The sequence below is a fragment of the Asterias rubens genome, chromosome 9, assembly GCF_902459465.1.
Source record: "Asterias rubens chromosome 9, eAstRub1.3, whole genome shotgun sequence".
NCBI classification, from domain to species: Eukaryota; Metazoa; Echinodermata; class Asteroidea; order Forcipulatida; family Asteriidae; genus Asterias; species Asterias rubens.
The window spans coordinates 10,773,346-10,791,909 of record NC_047070.1 but is presented as its reverse complement, the minus strand read 5'-3'; positions in this window follow the sequence as shown (position 1 = coordinate 10,791,909).

Below are 18,564 nucleotides of genomic sequence, written 5' to 3'. Positions count from 1 at the left end.
ATCTCACCAATGTGGTGGTCAATAGGTTTACGTGTAAACGCCGCGTCGCCTAAAATGCGCAATTATTTACTGAATAACGCACACTGACATTGCCCACCAGTATGGCGCATCCAAGATTATTATGTTGATGGCGTCGGGTGAATTGGGTCAATAGCCAAAAGGTTGTAATGCCGTTAGTTTATTATAAACAGTGATTACCAAAAACCTTCCCTTTAAAGCCATTGGACACTTTCGGTAAACAGTATTGTCCAAGGCCCACACTTCGTGTATCACAACTTACATTCAAAATAACAAACCTGTGAAAATTTAGGCTCAATCGGTCATCGGAGTCGGGATAAAATAACAGGAAAATCCACCTGTTTCATGAAATAATATTTCAAGAGAAATCTTTCACTACTACCTCTGTAAACCTTGTAAGTTATTTGTAAATCTGTGAACTTTTTTTTCTTTACTAAAAGGGTCCAATGGCTTTAAAGGGAGGGTACACGTTTGGTAATTGTCAAAGACCAGTCTTCTCACTTGGTGTATCCCATCATAACCATAAAATAACAAGCCTGTGCAAATTTGTGCTCAATTAGTCATCGAAGTTGCGAGAAAATGATGAAAGAAAAAAACACCCTTGTTGGACGAATTTGTGTGCTTTCAGATAAGAATGAAAGACTTCTAGCTAGAAGTCTTTTCTTATTTTAGTGAGAAATTACCTCTTTCTCAAAAACTATGATACTTCAGAGGGAGTCGTTTCCAACAATGTTTTATATTATCAACAGCTCTCCAATGCTCGTTATCAAGTTACTTTTTAAGTTAATATTTGTTTTGAGTAATTACCAAACATGTACCTTCTCTTTAAGTGAGGAATAACCAAATGGCGGGAGTGACACAAATGTATGAAGGTTTTACAATAGTGTATGCCTCTCACAGTGAGTCAACGGGTTTGAATGGCGAGGAGTGGAACCTCAGAACACACCGGCTATCAAAAAGACTTCTAGAAGCCTGTTAAAAAAAAAACATGGCTCCACTTTATCAGTCTGGAACCTGGGCCCAATTTCCTAGAGCTGCTTAAGCACTTAATTTTGCTTAAGCAAACAATCCTTGCTTAGTAAAATCAGATTATCGGCCAAGACTCCACTCAATTGTTATGCTAAGTAAAACAACAGCTAAAACCAGTCACAAGCATTGCATACGACATAATTGTTTGGCCAGTAACATGTATAAAATAAGAAAGCTGTTTTCGTGCTTAAGCAATTATTTGCTTAAGCAGCTCTATGAAATGGGCCCCTGATCTCTCTCATGTAGAATGGTAGCAGCGCTCACTTCCAGGAGTCTCAATAAGCCCTGATCAAAAACACGGCCCTGTCAGTTCTTGTGTACGCCATCTGCAAGGGGCAACATGCGGACACAGAACCGTGGATTAGAAAGCCCGTAACAATGAGAAAACTCAACTCTTGGTGGCGCACTATTTTGTTTTTGTTGATCAACTGGAATTTTATGCGAAATTAGCAGTATTAAAAAAAAAAAAAAAAAAATTACTGGTGATTTTGTACTATTCCGCAGGGCATTTTGTTCTTAAAAGTAATCTTTCCACTAAAGTTACTCAATGATTACTCAATGATTATTCAAAAACTATGATCACAAATTAAACGACACTCGTGCTATACGGGTAATATCTCAACTCGAGTGATGCAATCTATTCCCAAGGCTAAATCCTTTAGTGCTGCTTGAGCGGTGAGTAATGCACGCATTTATACTCAGTCTTCCGAAAGTTAACCGGGTCTTCTGAGTAGTTGGAGTCGTTGAGCTGACAAACTTTCTCTCCACCTTCTCCTACCCTGACGTTGATGGAGCGACATCCGGGGTCCTTGATGCAGACGAAGGCACATCTAGGGAAACTGGTGATGACGAACTCTCGGATCACGTGATTAACGAGGCATGAGTCAAGAGAGTGCGGGTCGTTGCTGATGATCGAGAAAAGGTTGGGACGACCGGCGGGGGAACTCGGTTTGGGGCGACGAACATAAATAGCTCTACAACGAACCCACGTGCATGGCAAATCGTACCATCCTTTAGTCGCTGGTAAGATCCCAACGCAGTGTTCCTTTCCCTGCGCATTGTTCGGTTCAGGTGGAACCCAGTTAGCAAAGGTTTGGCTTTTTCCTTCACACAAAAACGTCCCTTCTGTATCCAAGTCGTTGCAGCCGATCCAAACATTTTCAGGACCTTCTTCACCTGACAAGTCAGTCACAAAGGTGTTTTCTTCAATGGAGCTAGGTGCAGCTATTTTAGCCCCCATATCCCGACAAACTAACTGTGCGGTGAACCAGTCTGGATCAGGCGGGGTGGAACGGTAGCACGAGTCACCCCACTGCCTCCACAGAGGGGGGCATGATACACCAGCGGGCGAGCAGGATTGCAATCCAAGGGTTCCGATGGTACAAATTGTGGCTAGCAGAATATATTTTACGACAAAAGCCATGTTCATTTCCTCCGAGAGAGTCAAAACATATATTTTAGTTGATTTCTCTATGGTTAGTGAATGCTAAAGCATCCAGTGAATAATGTACAAGTTGTCTGCGATCATGTTTCAGTAGGCCCACTCTACCAAAGTATTGATGCCTTGCCTTTACGGTGTAGGCCTATAGACTTCTTAGCTTTCAGTGGCATTCGACGTGTTCTACGATACGTGACGACTATACAAAAATAGTCAAACCTTCCCCTTCTGACCACACCCACAAATCGACGCCTTGACAACGGTATCCGTTGATAAGGGTTTACGAAGGTGACCATATTTAACGTATAAACCGGTTTTGAAACCATTTTGCCTGGTACAAAGAATTATAACAGAAAAAAAAGAATAGATTAAATATAATATAGTTATTATTACATCAACTTTCCTCTCACACGTTGCGGATTTGCAACGTTCTTTGGATTCAAAACACAACACGATCTCCAGACAATGTACAATATAAATAAGCAAATTTCAAAATATGTTACCACCATTGCGGGAAGCGTTTTGAAATTACGATCTGATAACACAGCTATGTACAGATGAGCCTCTTTTTGTGTCAAAAATTTGGTTTCGTGTCTCATCGTTAGTTTGACTCCTCTGCTACGCTAAAATAACTGCTGATTAGTAACAACCGGATTATAAAAAAAATTTCTAAAGGTTAGTTTGACCTTTTGTTTTGGGAACCGTTCGATTGTTCCTATATAAGATTAAACTAACATGTGAACTTTTTTGGCTTTTCGATATCGTAGACAAAATCCGGAGCGACTATGTTCATGCAGGAAGAATAATCCGAAAATGAAATACACAATTTGAGTCAAGCGTCAGTCAGTCAAGCTTCAAATATACAAGTTGTGTGGATAAAAACTGATATATTTTTCCACAACCAAATTACTTCAAAGTGGAATAGTTCTCAAAAAGCTTCAAACTGTCGAAAGCTGTTGTAGGCTTCAATCCAAACATATATGTTTTGCTATTAGCAATAGGATAAAACTGCTATTTCCAAAGACAAGTTTCCGCACTTTGTAAGAACAGACATGTACATAGTATAACGACCTTCAGTCGGTCAACGGAGTCACGAGAAAATAATCCATAATTTGTTCAACATTTTCAAACACCGAGCTTTGGACTAACGATGTAAAGACTAATTAATGTTTTAGTCATTCTCGAAAACTTTTACAAACAATGCGAGCAAAATATTTCAAGGGATGTTCTAAAATATGTATACCTTGTAATAAAACATGTGCATCGCTGTGAATATTTAAAATGACAACAGCATTAATGTTGTCAACACCTTTTTTTACGAAAAAGAGAAGAAGAAAAAAAACATTAGCCAAGGCCGGGTCTACTTGACCGTTGAACTGTTTTTTTTTCTTCTTATTCAGTATGCGTCAGTCGACTGACCCAATACTCAGCGAATATTCAGCGACTAGTGGGCTGCTGTTCCATGAATAAGTGGTAATTGGAGGCAACGGCCTCTACGTTACTGGAAGGTCTTATTAAAGGGTGGCTGCAGTGTATTTTTTTTTTATTCATTTAAACGATTAAACATGACTTTTTAAACCTGAAATATTTTTTTATATTTTTTATTAAATGCGCAAGTATTTTAAAAATGGTTTTCAAGAAGGGGAACCTACCCCGCCCCTGAAAGGGAGCCTTCATTTGCATAAACGTGACGTCATGTCGGTAACCCGAGTCGTCGGGCCCCCTGGCTGTGTGCATATAGAGACATGTGCAATGTGTGGCCTGGTACCTAGGCGCGTGTAGTTAGGGAACAGACTCTATTTGCCGACGATATGTTTGAATTCCCGACGTGACGTCGATGGTAGGGGCGGTAACAATCCACAAAAGGGGGGGGGGCATGACTTATTCGCTAATTACGCAAGTCAGATATATCGGGAATAAACAAAACACATTTTATTGATGTTCAATACATATATATCAGAAATAAATGACAGCAAAAATAACTGTTTTATTTGAATTCACTGCAGCATTCCTTTAAATAGTTCAAAACGGTTGTGATGGCACACGGTTGTGATGGCAACGACACATTTTTCTCAAATTATGACATATCAGAAAGATATGTTTCAAGGGATGTTTTCTATACTATCATCATCATTAGACCGTGTACGTTTCTAAATATAGACAATATATAGCAATATTTATTGACCTTTATTTGGTCCACTTTGAAGCACAGAGACATCGTATTGGTATTGATGTGAAAGACCATGTATTTGCAATTTCGTGTGAACCAGCATACATACGAAAAGAGAAAGATAATTTAAATATCATTGATTACGTGGTATTTATAGCTTCAGTAATTTAGTTCGAATCTAGGTCGAATTCGTTTACATGCGAGATAAGACCATCAAGGCAAGTTGGCTGACGCATGCAACTTAAAGGCAGTGGACACTATTGGTAATTACTCAAAGTAATTATTAGCATAAAACCTTTCTTGGTGACGAGTAATGGGGAGAGTTTGATTGTATAAAACACTTTGAGAAACGGCTCCCTCCTTGATTTCGATACCTCAGAATAAGATTTTGAGGTCTCGTAGTCAAGCATCTGAAAGCAAACAACTTCGTGTGACAAGGTTTTTTTTCTTCATAGTTATCTCACACCTTGGACGACCAATTGAGCTCAAATTTTCACAGGTTTGTTATTTTGTATGTTGAGATACACCAAGTGAGAAGAATGGTCTTTGACAACCAATAGTGTCCAGTGTCTTTAACCACATAATAACAATACTAACAGATAGAGGGAGCCTTTTTTTACAATGTTCATGTTGTATACTATCAACACCTCTCCATTTGCTCACTACCAAGTTTGTTTCTATGCTAAAAAATGAGTGATTACCAAAAGTGTACAGTGCTTTTTAACCACCTCGCAAGTTATTAAGCTTGGATCTGAGAAAGGAATTTGTTTTCTGGAGATATTTCTCGATTGCACTCCTGAAGCTCCGTACTTTCTTTATTGATTCCTATAGGGATATGTGGCACACATGCTTAATAGGCTTTTAACACCAAGGTGGCCGAGTGAGCCTTGGCTCATTTAGGCCTTTTATTGGTGGCAACATCCTTTGTATAGCGAGCAAAGGGTTGGAATTATAATCCGTGTACCCGAGTGTGAAATTCATTCAGCATAAATTTACAAGAAAAAAATGAAAATAATATGTAACATCATACAGCTTTGCTAATTTCTATTGCAGCGGTCAACAAAAGCGTGTGACCATGCAGAAATCCCTCAGAAAACGTAGGCCATTTAAAGCCATTAACCACTTTCGGTACAGAAAACAAAATAAAAGTTCACAGATTTACAAATAACTTACAGGGTTTACAGAAGGTAATGGTATAAGACTTCTCTTTAAAATATTATTCAATGAAATGCTTTACTTTTTGAGAAAACATTAAAACAATTATCAATTCTCGACAACGAGAATTACAGAGTATAGTAAACACAATATGTCATGACACTGTGAAACGTGCGGAAACAAAGTTGGGTTTTCCCATTATTTTCTCCCGACTCCGATAACCGATTGATCCTAAATTTTCACAGGTTTGTTATTTTATATATAAGTTGTGATACACGAAGTGTTGGCCTTTGGACAATACTGTTTACCGAAAGTGTCCAATGGCTTTAAGTAAAACGGAATAACCTACTTTCATAAAACATGCAAAGGTAGATTACATGATATGTTTATTGAAAACTAGAAGATTGAAATGTTTACCATTTTCTGAAACCGGTCAAAGATCAAAGTGCTATTGGAACTCCTTTGATCAATTGTGATTGGGTATTTTCAGAATGTACTGTGCTAGCAATGACAAATAAGTCAGAAAACTGGAACATGATAAAAGGAACATGAAGAAGGTGATCTAGAGCATGGGGTCGATTTCACAAAGAGTTAGGACTGGTCCTAACTTAGGACCAGTCCTAAGAGATATCAAAAACGTACAGCTAGTCCTACGTTAGGACTAGTAACTCGTCCTAACTCAAGATAAGACTAGTCCTAACTCTTTGTGAAATCCACCCCTGATCATGATCGTTAATAGAATCTCGAAAATCAAGTAAGTTAGGTTTCCCTTGTTGTTGGTTAATCAATTAACATCTGAAATAATAACCCTTAAGGTGATCCCCTGGCTGTTGCTTCCCAGGTAAACTTGGCTGTGATTGGCTGACCGGTTGTCCCTGAACAAACTTATGGACAACCTAGGGAGACCGCCAACCTTATAGGGCTATAAATGGAACAGTTGATAGAGTACTGGCTTGTTAATCCGGAGGTCGTCGGTTCAAATCCAGCACTCTAGTTACATCTTCTTTTATAAACAACACCAGTACAGATCCTCATTAGTTATTAATTTTGGGGACCCCTCTCTCCCCCTACAGATCATCGCGTCTGCAAACTGGGTTTCAAAGGAAAAGACAACCACTTCTTTTGGTCAATAAAACAATAGAAAACACATGTATACACATGTAATTGGCGTGGCTGAGCGGTTAAGAGCACTGAATTTAAACTGTGGTGTCTCTGATCAGCATAGTGCGGGTTCGAGTCCCAGTCGAAACACTTGTGTCCTTAAGCAAGACATTTAACATTGCTTTGAAAGATAGTACGTAAAGCTGTTGGTCCCAGGTGTTGTGTAATGCACGCAAAAGAACAATCAATCAATCAATCAACCGCAGAGACAGCAAGGGTCCGTCGCGCTGATCTCCTGTGTCCAGGTCCTACAGCCTAAAGCCAGATATGGTCGATTTCGTTAGGCCAGCCAAGTTATTGGGCCCGGGATGATCGAGGGCGGCCTCTAGGTCTCTTCCAGCCAGGAGCTGCTGCTAGGCCTCCCCTGGAGTTGATGGTGATGCTTACAGCTATTTTAGCTGGGATGTTGTCTGCTAAGTGAGCGACATGACCGAGGAAGGCAGAGCGGCGACGTTGAATTAATTGGCTGGTTGGGGGCAGACATGTTCTTTGGGTGACCTCATTGCTGCTGACAAAGTGGAACCACTGGATGCCAAGAATTGATAGTTGACACCTCATGTTGATGGAGTCAAGTCAATTGAGGTCAGATCAGAAGAACCCAGTGCACTTATCGAAAAAGAACAGGGGCTCGCCCATGTGTTTCTGGCTGGATGCGCCACAGCACCTTGTAAACCATTAAAAGGTGCTATGTAAAAGGAGTAGGTCTTTTAACCCCAACGAAGTCCCACATACCTTGCAGGAAGTACTAAAGTGCCTTGAGTGTCACTGAGTGACTGATAAGCTCGCTTTATACGTTGCAACTACTACAGGGGCCCGTGTTGATAAAGCTACTTACCTCTTACCTACCAGCAGCCAGGTGACCGGGATCGCCAGAGCAGACATTATACAGCACACAGATGCTTTTAGCGGATGTACAACTGACTTGAAGTATTGTTATTCCCAGTTGATGTGTTGTGTTGAAAACAATTATCCAAACCCACACGGGCAGCACACTGGTTTTCGGAGATCAATTGCTCTGATTATTACATACCAGTACCTAAAAACGAATAATTTCACTTGAGAAAAAGCGACAACATTTATATTTTTGTTAGAAACTGACAGAAACAAAACAACCAGAAAAACAGTCCATGGAACAGTCAATTAAATTGCGAATCTTATTTATTTACAATCTAGAACAAGTGAAAACATTTATGGCATCGCCTTAAACACTTTGTGTTTAGAGGCTATACTAAAGGTAAGGTAGTAAACACATGCACAATTTCAAATGGATATTTACAATACATATTGTTGCACTTAGTAAAAGTCGTTGCCCTATTGTATTAAAAGTACTTTTGATAACAGTGTTATAGTGTAACTTGTCATTAAACATTGCTTTTGTTGAAAGTTAGCATCTACACTAGTGAAGCTACCATTTATCTTGACAGAAAGTCAAATGTGTTTTTGTTTTGCTTTTAAAACACTGGACAGCTTCAGGTCAACTTGTAGTTGTGAATGAGGTGCATGCTGGTCTAGCTAGTGATCCAGTTTAATCGCTAGCTAGACCAGCGTGCACCTCATTCAACATTTAGCTCTTTTGCAAACAGTAATTTGCAAAAAGGTCTATGGCATTTGGTCCAGTGAGATGTTTCAAGGAATAAATAATATGGATTCACACTGACAAATAAAACTAATTGTCTTGTTTATTTCCTTGAAAAGTTGTTATCCCCTTTAAAGACAATGGACACTATTGGTAATTGTCAAAGACCTGTCTTCTCACTTGGTGTATCTCAACATATTGCATAAAATAACAAACCAGTGAAAATTTGAGCTCAATTGGTCGTCGGAGTTGCGAGATAACTATGAAAGAAAAAAACACCCTCGTCACACGAAGTTGTGTGCTTTCAGATGCTTGATTTCGAGACCTCAAATTCTAAACTTGAGGTCTCAAAATCAAATTCGTGGAAAATTACTTCTTTCTCGAAAACTACGTCACTTCAGAGGGAGCTGTTTCTCACAATGTTTTATACTATCAACCTCTCCCAATTACTCGTTGCCAAGTGAGGTTTTATGCTGATAATTATTTTGAGTAATTACCAATAGTGTCCACTGCCTTTAAGGGTCATGTCACTTAAGGCAATGCACTGGCAACCAACTCCATGCAATCTCCCCCCCCCAAAAAAAAAAAAAGAAAAAAAAGAAAAAGAAAAAAAATCCATTCACATTTGAATGCTGACATAATATTATTCCTGGGGATCGCAAGAAACATACACTGCAGTTGTTTGCCTCCACGGTGCCTTGTGTGACAAAGCCCTTATAGCTATTTTGGCAAGAATAATGGTTAATTAAAAGTTAATATCTACCCTTTTGTTCATAACTGCCTTCAAAACAGAAAAATATCATTGCTATATTAAGGAAAGGGTGCCAGACCGAGGTTTGAAAGTGCAAGGCAAGCAGCATAAATTTAAGTGGTGACAACATCTCTTTTAATTTCAGAAATGTCAGTATTTTCACAAATTCTGAATTCTAATACAGGCCTGGAATTTCATGTTTTGGAGGGCAAGGCCATTTTCTTTTTGCAAGGGGCACTTCTATTGGAAAATCTTAAAGACTATGGGACAGTTTTAAATGTCACCAATGTGACTAAGGCCCAAGACCAGGGTCATGGAGGATGTCCTCCATGAAATTCCAGGCCTGACATAATGATTAGATTTCTGTTGAGTTCAGAATTACCAAGGTTATTCCACACGTTCAGAATTCTAAGAACTTTAACTGTAACAAAAATCAATGGAATAAAACCTATCCTCTGCTGGACAACAGAGGGCGGTACAATTCTACCTGTTCCAGAGCCATATATTGGGAGAGTTACGACAAATTGCGATTAGAAGCCATTTTGTTCCCAAGAAACGCAGGGGCGTACACGGGGGGCCAGACTAGACTGCCCATTAGGTTGTGCTGCATTTGGAGACAACATGGCGTCCAGAAACCACGTGACCAAAGAAAACTGATCCCTCCATGCGCAACTCTCTCCATATACGGCTCTGACCTGTTCCAATGGTAGTTGGTAGTTGATCAATGCTGCCACAGTACTACATGGTATAGCAGGCATGTAAATCCAGTAGTTTACATTGCACATCAAGTCACACTAAATTCTTTGTCTAAATGCAACAGTGTAAGTAAAGGGTCTGGGTAATTTTGTAGGACAAAAAAAACACAATGTCCACAGATTTACATTAAACTTTACACAGTTTGAAGACCATGATGGTAGAAAGCTTCCCATCAAACAATGTCATGAAAAGTGATCATGAGACGAAAATTATTTTAGCATGTAAAAACATATTTTCATGAAATTGTTTTACTTATTTCTCAAAAACCACAGCACCTCAGCAAATAATAATTTCAAGGTACGCTTTCTACTATCATTATCTTCAAACGGTGTAAAGTTTATTGTAAAATCTGTGGACAATGTGTTTTGTGTTGCAAAATATACCCAAATCCTTTAACACCACAAAAAATGACAGAAAATTCTATGAAATTTGACAATCACATGACAAGGATCTTAAGGAGAATTATACAGAAACACATACAATGTACACTATAATCAATATACATGTAATTTGTTTATACCCTTCATAGTTCTGTATTAAGCACTGTGTACTCAGTTATGTCATTTTGATGCGTCAAAGCACTAAAGCATGCCATACTTGCTGAGCATGCTCGGTGGACTACTTAGGTTCTACATAACTGCGCCTCGTAAAAGTTACAGCAGATCAAAGTTGGTCGAGTTGCCTTCAACCATGATATCTAGCACATGAATGTTCTAAAAACACCATTTGCACTAGTGCCCGCATGCGGACTCAAGCACACAGAGTTCCTAGGCTGACTATTGTAGTTGGTGGCTTTACGCGCTTGCTAAACTTTATTTGTCTGGAGGTAAAGTTTAGATTTTGATTAGCGCCCTCTTGTAACGATGTTTTCCCATGATTTGCCATGCCATACACCATCAACATCCCTTCCCATCTTATCTTTCAGATTGTTCCTTATGTAAATACTGTCTCAGCAACAAGGTCAGGAGGAAAAAAGCGAGCCATTGCCTATGCAAGCAGAGGGCGGCGTAGGGCTGAACGCAATGACGCCTACTACAGTGCATTCAAGTTCGAGCTCCTCGCCTTTAAGTGGGCTATCAGTGCAATTGTTTATTTGCTTATCGTATAGTTTCTTGTTATGCGCTTTGGTACCCTGTGTAAGAGCGCTCTATAAATGTCTAATATTAGTGTTCAGACCACAACCCGCTAGTACACTTGAATACAGACACACTACAGCAGTAAAACACTGCTGTATTGCCCAGTTGGCATACTTTCAGTTCGATATCAAGAACGGACCTGAGAAAAGCAATGACAATGCTGACGCCCTTTCCAGGCACACCGACATTATTACTCGACCCACAAGACAGTAAATCCAGGATCGTCAAAACGACCTGTAAGTGCATGTAGCTATTTAATAGTTGTACTTTATTTCAAGAAGAGTCTTACTTTAAGATTAAGATCTACATGTACTTTATGTATTTGTGGAGCCGCTTTTAACCAGAACTTAGATTTACTGGATTTACTGGTACAAGAAAGTCATTGAGAGAAAGTTTGTATCGTATTGATTTGAATTGCGGTAAAGATGAAAGTGCATTGTCAATTCACTGTGAAAAAGTATTGCTCATAAGTTGATAATGTGTAAAAGATCCAAGAGTTGTACAAGTTGTAGGGTACAAAAAAAAACATGTTAACATGTATATAAAAAAAATATAAGTGTAAAAAGTTCTCAAGTCCCTGAATCTTAAGATTCCAAGTAACCGGGTTAGTTTGCTGCAGAAGTTGAAACGTCGGGATTTTTTCTACATGTACGTCACAAAGCAGGGCAAAACACTAACTTTGAAAGAACTGGAAGCTAACTTGCGAACTATCATCGACAACATTATGGATAAGGAAGACCCAGACACACCAAGCACTTCATATAGTCAAGATAAACAACACCAGAAAAATGAACTTAAAAAAAAACTCCTTGCCAAAATTTCACCAACAAAGAAAAGAAAGAAAGGACCCGTTCCTGGAGATCGGATCACAATGTAATGAATTGTTTAAAATAGCAGTTATATAATAAACCAGTAAGGCGTGGCCGCTTGCAGGGCAGCGTGTAGCCCTGCTGGCCGTAGTCCGAATCCAGCTATCATTAAAGTCAACATCGTGTCACTTAGTACTGATTGGGCTCCGATACTTGACTATAGTGTATAGATAAATAAAGATACTGTAAAATACAACACATATGTAGGGACCGCCCCCTTGCTAGATAAAAATATAAGTAGTTTATTTCCACCCCCTAAAAATTTAAGAGCCTTCACACTAACCCACCAGTTTATGAACAGCCAAATGCTGGACCCCCCCAGTGAGGAACAGCAGATAGGGGAGTGATGTGGCTTTGTGTGTGGCCTACTATACAGCCAGTTATATTCTGGATGACTGTGAGTGAGTTAAAAGCTCACATTACATAGCTCAGTTTAGCATCATTTTAGTTATTTTAATCTAAAAGTTAAAGAGATACATGTATTTCTATTCAAATTGGTTTCAAGACTTTCACTTAGGCCCATTGTTTTAAGCTCAATAGGTTTTGTGTATGGCCTACAGCCAGTCATGTTCTGGATGACTGTGAGTGAGGAAACACAATAAAATCACAATCACTTCATAACTGGCCGTTTCATCCTTATTTTCAGAACCCTCCAGCCCCCTTCACCTGGGCCCGGGGTTTACACTTGGCGATCTTGCCAGGACAGCATTTGGTGAAAGCAACATGCCCAACTAAATGGTGTGTGCCTGTTCTGTGACCACGAACCGCGGATGAAGAGAGAGCAATATTCCCCCGTTAGCCAGTTGTCCTTCACGTATTCGAGATGACCACCCTTCTCGGAAGAGAAAATCCAAGTTGTCATCAGACAGATGCAGGATGGCATGCCAGTTTATGAGTTGAAGCCAGAGACGGGAGCGGGAAGAACCAGGGTTCTCCATCGGAACCTACTCCTCCCCTGTAACCACCTACCTCTGTCCGAGATAGTGCAAACAGATCTACCAAAGCCACGAAAGAAGAGAGAACTACATTCTACGGACAGACGCGTCCCTCCCCCTCACCAAATTGATGACGGAGACAGCTCTGATGACGAGTCCTATTTTCTGCGTTCCCATTCACCTGCTGATGCACACCAGACTACAGAACCCTCCAGCCCCCTTCGATTCCAAAGGAGGTGTGGTCATTGAGTGTAAAGGTCTGGTGGTGAGACAAGCTACGCAGGAAGACACTGATGAACTTGTAGAACCTGGCGATAAGACGTTACTAGACCTTTACACATTTTACATTCACATCACATGAGGTTAACTATCAGTTTAAGAAAATGCCGTTTGGTTTGACGAATGCACCAGTATCTTTTCAAATGGTCATGACACAAGTACTATGGGGCTTAGCTTGGCAATTTGCTCTGGTTTATGTTGATGATATAATAATTTTCTCACCAGACTTTGACACACATCTCGCACATTTGACTGCAGTTTTCGATCGCTTGCGTTGTGCAAACCTTAAGCTCAAACCACAAAAGTGTCGCTTTGCGGCCAGAGAAGTTACTTATCTTGGTCACATCATTTCTAAGCAAGGGATTAAAGTCAATCCAGACAAAACTGCAGTCATACAGTCATTCCCTGTGCCTAAAGATCAGTCAGAAGGTAGTGTTTGAAAATGTATACACACTTACTCAAATAAATATATAGAATTGTATATTAATAAAGCTAATAGCATGTGCAAATCCTGAAAAACTTAATATAACTCATATTATTATGCAATTATTGCTGAGCGAAGTTTCATTGTTGGGCCATTCTCTGAAAAGTGAGCCTGAACCATCAAAATTTTAAACTTCCTGTACATTAATGTTATTAGTTTCATCATGTGACAAAATATATTAATTTAATCTTTAAAAAAAAAAAATAACAAAAAGTGTGATTTAATGCAGAAAACGTCATTTTCTATGAAAACCATTTTTTCCTAAAAATGTTTCCCAAAAATGTGTTTTTTTTTTCTCGTGTACATTTTTCTAATTTTTTTTTTTTTTTTTAATGTATGTAAAAAATATTACAATTGAGGGTATTTTGAAGTACTTTTTCAAAAAAAAATTGAAAAAAATAAACGTAGGGGAATGTACGGCTTCTTTGTTTTTGTTGCAAAACACATGTCACACACGTAACAAAAACACATCAAAGTTTTAATAATAAAAAAACCACAAAGAAAGAAAAAATCATACTTCGTATTATAAATAAGTTTAGTAGTCCCAACAATGTTATTAGAAAATTTAAATGAAAAAATCTCAAAATTCAGGAAAACACCAAAAAATAGAATGGTCACACACGTTATGTTTATGTAACGTGTGTGACTGTCACGTGTGTGACCTATGAAAAGTCCTACTGTTTATGCACAAATCTACCTTCGATGCATGTTAGCACTGTTCATTGAACTTTCATGATGATGACCTAGAAATGTATAACATTGTAGCATTTATAGCATCTTGATCCAGATGAATGCAGCGCTGTCTTTTGCAAGTGTGTGTTAAGTGTACTGAGTGTACAAGTTGTGGTTGTACAGCCAGGACAAGCTTGCAATTTCATGCAAGGCTAGAGGTAGAAATTCTGAAAAATTAAGGTAAGGATAATTTACTTTTAATGGATGAATCGTTGTTTAGTATTTATACACTTCAATTATTGTTTAAATGTATGTAGTACAGGGTAGTTTAACTATCTACCTGCTTATATAACCTGGCTTAGAGAAACATGTACTTTACATGTAATATTTATTATTAGCAATTCATTGCAAGTTGGAGATGGTCAATATAAATAAGGTGTGCATTGTAAACCTCTGTGTTTTTGTTGTTGTTGGTGTTGGTTTTTTTTTTTTGGCATTGTGATTAGGCTTCTTGATTAAGCCGACATCATACATGTTTGCATTTGTAGGTCCTTTGAAATGTTTTTCTGGTCTAGTGAAAAGTCCTCTGACCATCGACCTGATGTCGAGTGATGATACTGTAGGCATACATGTACCTCAAAAACTGCAAGTAAGTCAAGTTACATTTATGTACAGTACATAGATCTACACTGTAAAATAATGCTTGTGTTAAGGTCTTTCACTGTTAAGCACATGGGACTTAAACAGTAGACTATGGTACACTCACATATTAAAGGATGGCTAGTATAAGTAAATGTATAATTAAGAGGGCTTTGTAAGGACTTGCTATATTTTACAGTGTTTTGTGATTAAAAATTTAATAATCTGCAGGGGAACAAGTACAGAGGATGAAGACATCAGCCGAGCGAATGAAAAAATGGAGAGAGAGGAAAGCAAAAAAAGACTCCGATTTCACAAAGAAAGAAAGCGCAAGAGTAGAGAGAGCCAGAAAAAAGAAAGTATCGGCAATGAAACACAAGGAAAAAACAAGATACAGGCAAGCTGCAGCCCTCAGAAAAAGAAAATCAAGAAAAGCACAAAAAGCTGAAAAGAATAACCCAGTTGAAAATCAAAAATCAAAGAAACCATACAAGTGCCCCCAGTCACTTGGGAAAGCAATAAGAAAGTCGATGTTGTCCCTTCCATCATCTCCCCGTAAACAGAAATTAGTGGTAGAAGGTGTTGCAAAAAGAGTTGGGGTCCCAGTGTCTCCTAATAGTCATGGTAGTGACCACAAAGTAGACAATAGAAATTATGGTTTATCCCATGCAACTGTAAAAGCAGTCAAAGACTTTTACTGTGATACTGGTATTGTTTATACTAGTCCAGGGATGAAGGATGAGGTCACTGTGTGGGAAAATGGTGTCAAACACAGAATGCGTGGTTGCCTGGGAGACGAACCTGTGGGCGGAGTAACAACAGTAATGGTAACGGTGGTGTTGGTATTAGAAGATGCTAGGCATTTCATTGGCTCTTCTAATACCAACACCACCGTTACCGGATCGTATGGCCCCCTCTGATTGGTGGAGGGCGTAGCGACCGGGTAGGAAGTAGGTGATTTGGGGCTATATAAAGACCGTGCGCGGCACAGAACGTCCTCTTTTCCGCGGCCGCACGGTGATAGCTGATAATGCAAACTTATGGATACTCCATTCAATTTTACACTTGGAGAACCTCTAATAACCGTTACCGACGAAGCTAACAACTTGACAGCCATTAACACCGCTGAACTGGTTCTACTAAGTACTATAACGACGATTGGAGCGTTGGTCGCGCTCTACATCAAACTAAGGACGAAAACTCTGCTTTTTAAGGTAAGCAAAAACCTCTCTCCTTTTTTTTTGACCGTTACCACTGTTTATTAACAAAAACAAAAGGAAAATGGCGTCCTATTTCTTTTTATTTACAATGTATTCTTTTCTTTTACTTTGTTTAGCTGCAAAGAAGTGAAGACTCCGAAGACTCTGAAGACTCTGACAATTCAACAACAGCAGCGTCTGAAAAAGAAGAGGCTTCCGTGTAGACGAACAACAACTGGACTAACGTAAGCGAAAATGTCTTCTACACAAGTTAATAATTACTTAACAGAAGCCAAAACAGCGGTTAAGAAATATCTCTACACCGCTGCTACTGTCAAGAGGGGCGTAAAACTTGCCCCTCTTTTAGAACACGATAACGATGCTAACTATTTCCATAGAACCATTGCTTGTCTGTTGCCTGACGTAAAATGTGATACTGTTTGCAGTCCTAGTGACGTTAAACAGAAAAGCTGCCTGCACGCGGTATGGAAATACCGTGCTGACACTCAGGCGCTGCATCACGAACCAGGCTACAAAATGAAAGAGTATATGGAAAAGTATGCATCGCGACCGTTACACATGTACAAACTGTTAAGCCCTCAGGATTTTTGTAACGAGTATCAACAAAAGAAAGTTCTCTGTCAGAATTATAAATTTGTAGGTCTCGTGCTTAGTAGCAAATCAGAAACTTGTACAGTGGGGACAATGATTAGTAAGGCTCAGCACTTCTTACAATCTCTTGATAAGGACTACGGGTACATTGTTACTCTGCATGACCCATCGATTGACACAGTCCAAAAACTGGACCTGTTCAACGACATCGATAAGGAATTTGATGACGCAGAGATCAAAGCTCACTTTGGTCCTGAATGTCAAGAAGCAAAAACAGACAACAAATCTCCGGAGAGCGGGACAAAAATGACTACCCGCATGTCTCCGGACAGCTGTTTTAAAGGGGAAATGCCTGAACACATATCTCCTGTACACTTGCATATTCTGATTTGGCACGGTCCACGAGCTAAACCTGTATTGACTAAGAATAGATACCGTACTCTTAAATCTGATCACTTAGTGTACATGGAAGGCCAACAACTCTATTCGGGTTCGCAAGCCTTCCAATACAACACTTGTCCTCCTAGATTTCCTGTATGCCTTATTTCTGATTACATGAATAACCAACAGAACAACGACATCCCTGTCAGATTTCTCATACACGACTTAGACAACCTACTCAGACAATGGCAAAACCTCACTAGCACTGTGTCTTACATGGAAATCAGTGTTAACAAAGCGATAGAACGAGCAGCCAAGGTAGCGGAAAACACTCCGCTGTACCAAGGCGAAAAAGAAACTCCAAAAGAGTTTCTCTTTAATCTCTTTTACCGCATTATGTTGCGCTATGGGGAAACTGACATTGATGTACTTCCTGATCTAAAACATCACATGAAATGTAAAGGGGACAGCGACTTGCTGGCCCTTCACCGCTCAACAATCAATCCACAATTGAGCAAACCTATCTGGAACAACGCAGTCAGCCATTACAAAAACATAGAACACAAACTGACTCTGCACGACTACATTGAAAAATATGAAAACAGATACGGCACAGGGGAAAGATTTGACGAAAACACTAACGACACCATCATGAACAAAGCAGACAGCATTAAAGCTCTCACTCACTTTCTAGCCTATCACGGGCACACAAAAGAAGACTGGCTGCAATTAGTCCACAGCGTCTTTAACAAAACCACACAGAACAAAAAGAATAACGCTCTGTGCATCTGGGGTGAGAGCAACGCTGGCAAATCATGGGTCATACAACCACTCCAAAAAGTATGCAACAGTCACACAATCATAGGGGGGGGAGCCAGCGACGAAAGCAACTTCAAATTTATGGGGATGGTAGGCAAAAGATGGGCTCTCTTCAACGAAATGGTTGTCAGCGATAACAACGCTGAAAAAATGAAAGAAATACTTGGCGGAGAAAACGCAGAAGTTGCCGTCAAATTCGCCGGCAACACGCGCATAGGAAGAATCCCTTGCTTCATCACATGCAACAACCCGCCATTTAAATATGTATCAGATCAAACAAACAGAAAGGCACTGACAAACAGATGCGTCGTGTACAAATGGCGCGCATTTAACTGGAATAAAGCTCCCTGGTTAAACAAATCGGCCAGCCTGCACCCAGGTTGTTACTCGATGAAAGAAATCAACGAACAATCCACGTTCGTTCATTACGAAGCACCAATCCCAGCCACTCTCACAGAAAACATCGTGGCATTCATTGACAGCCT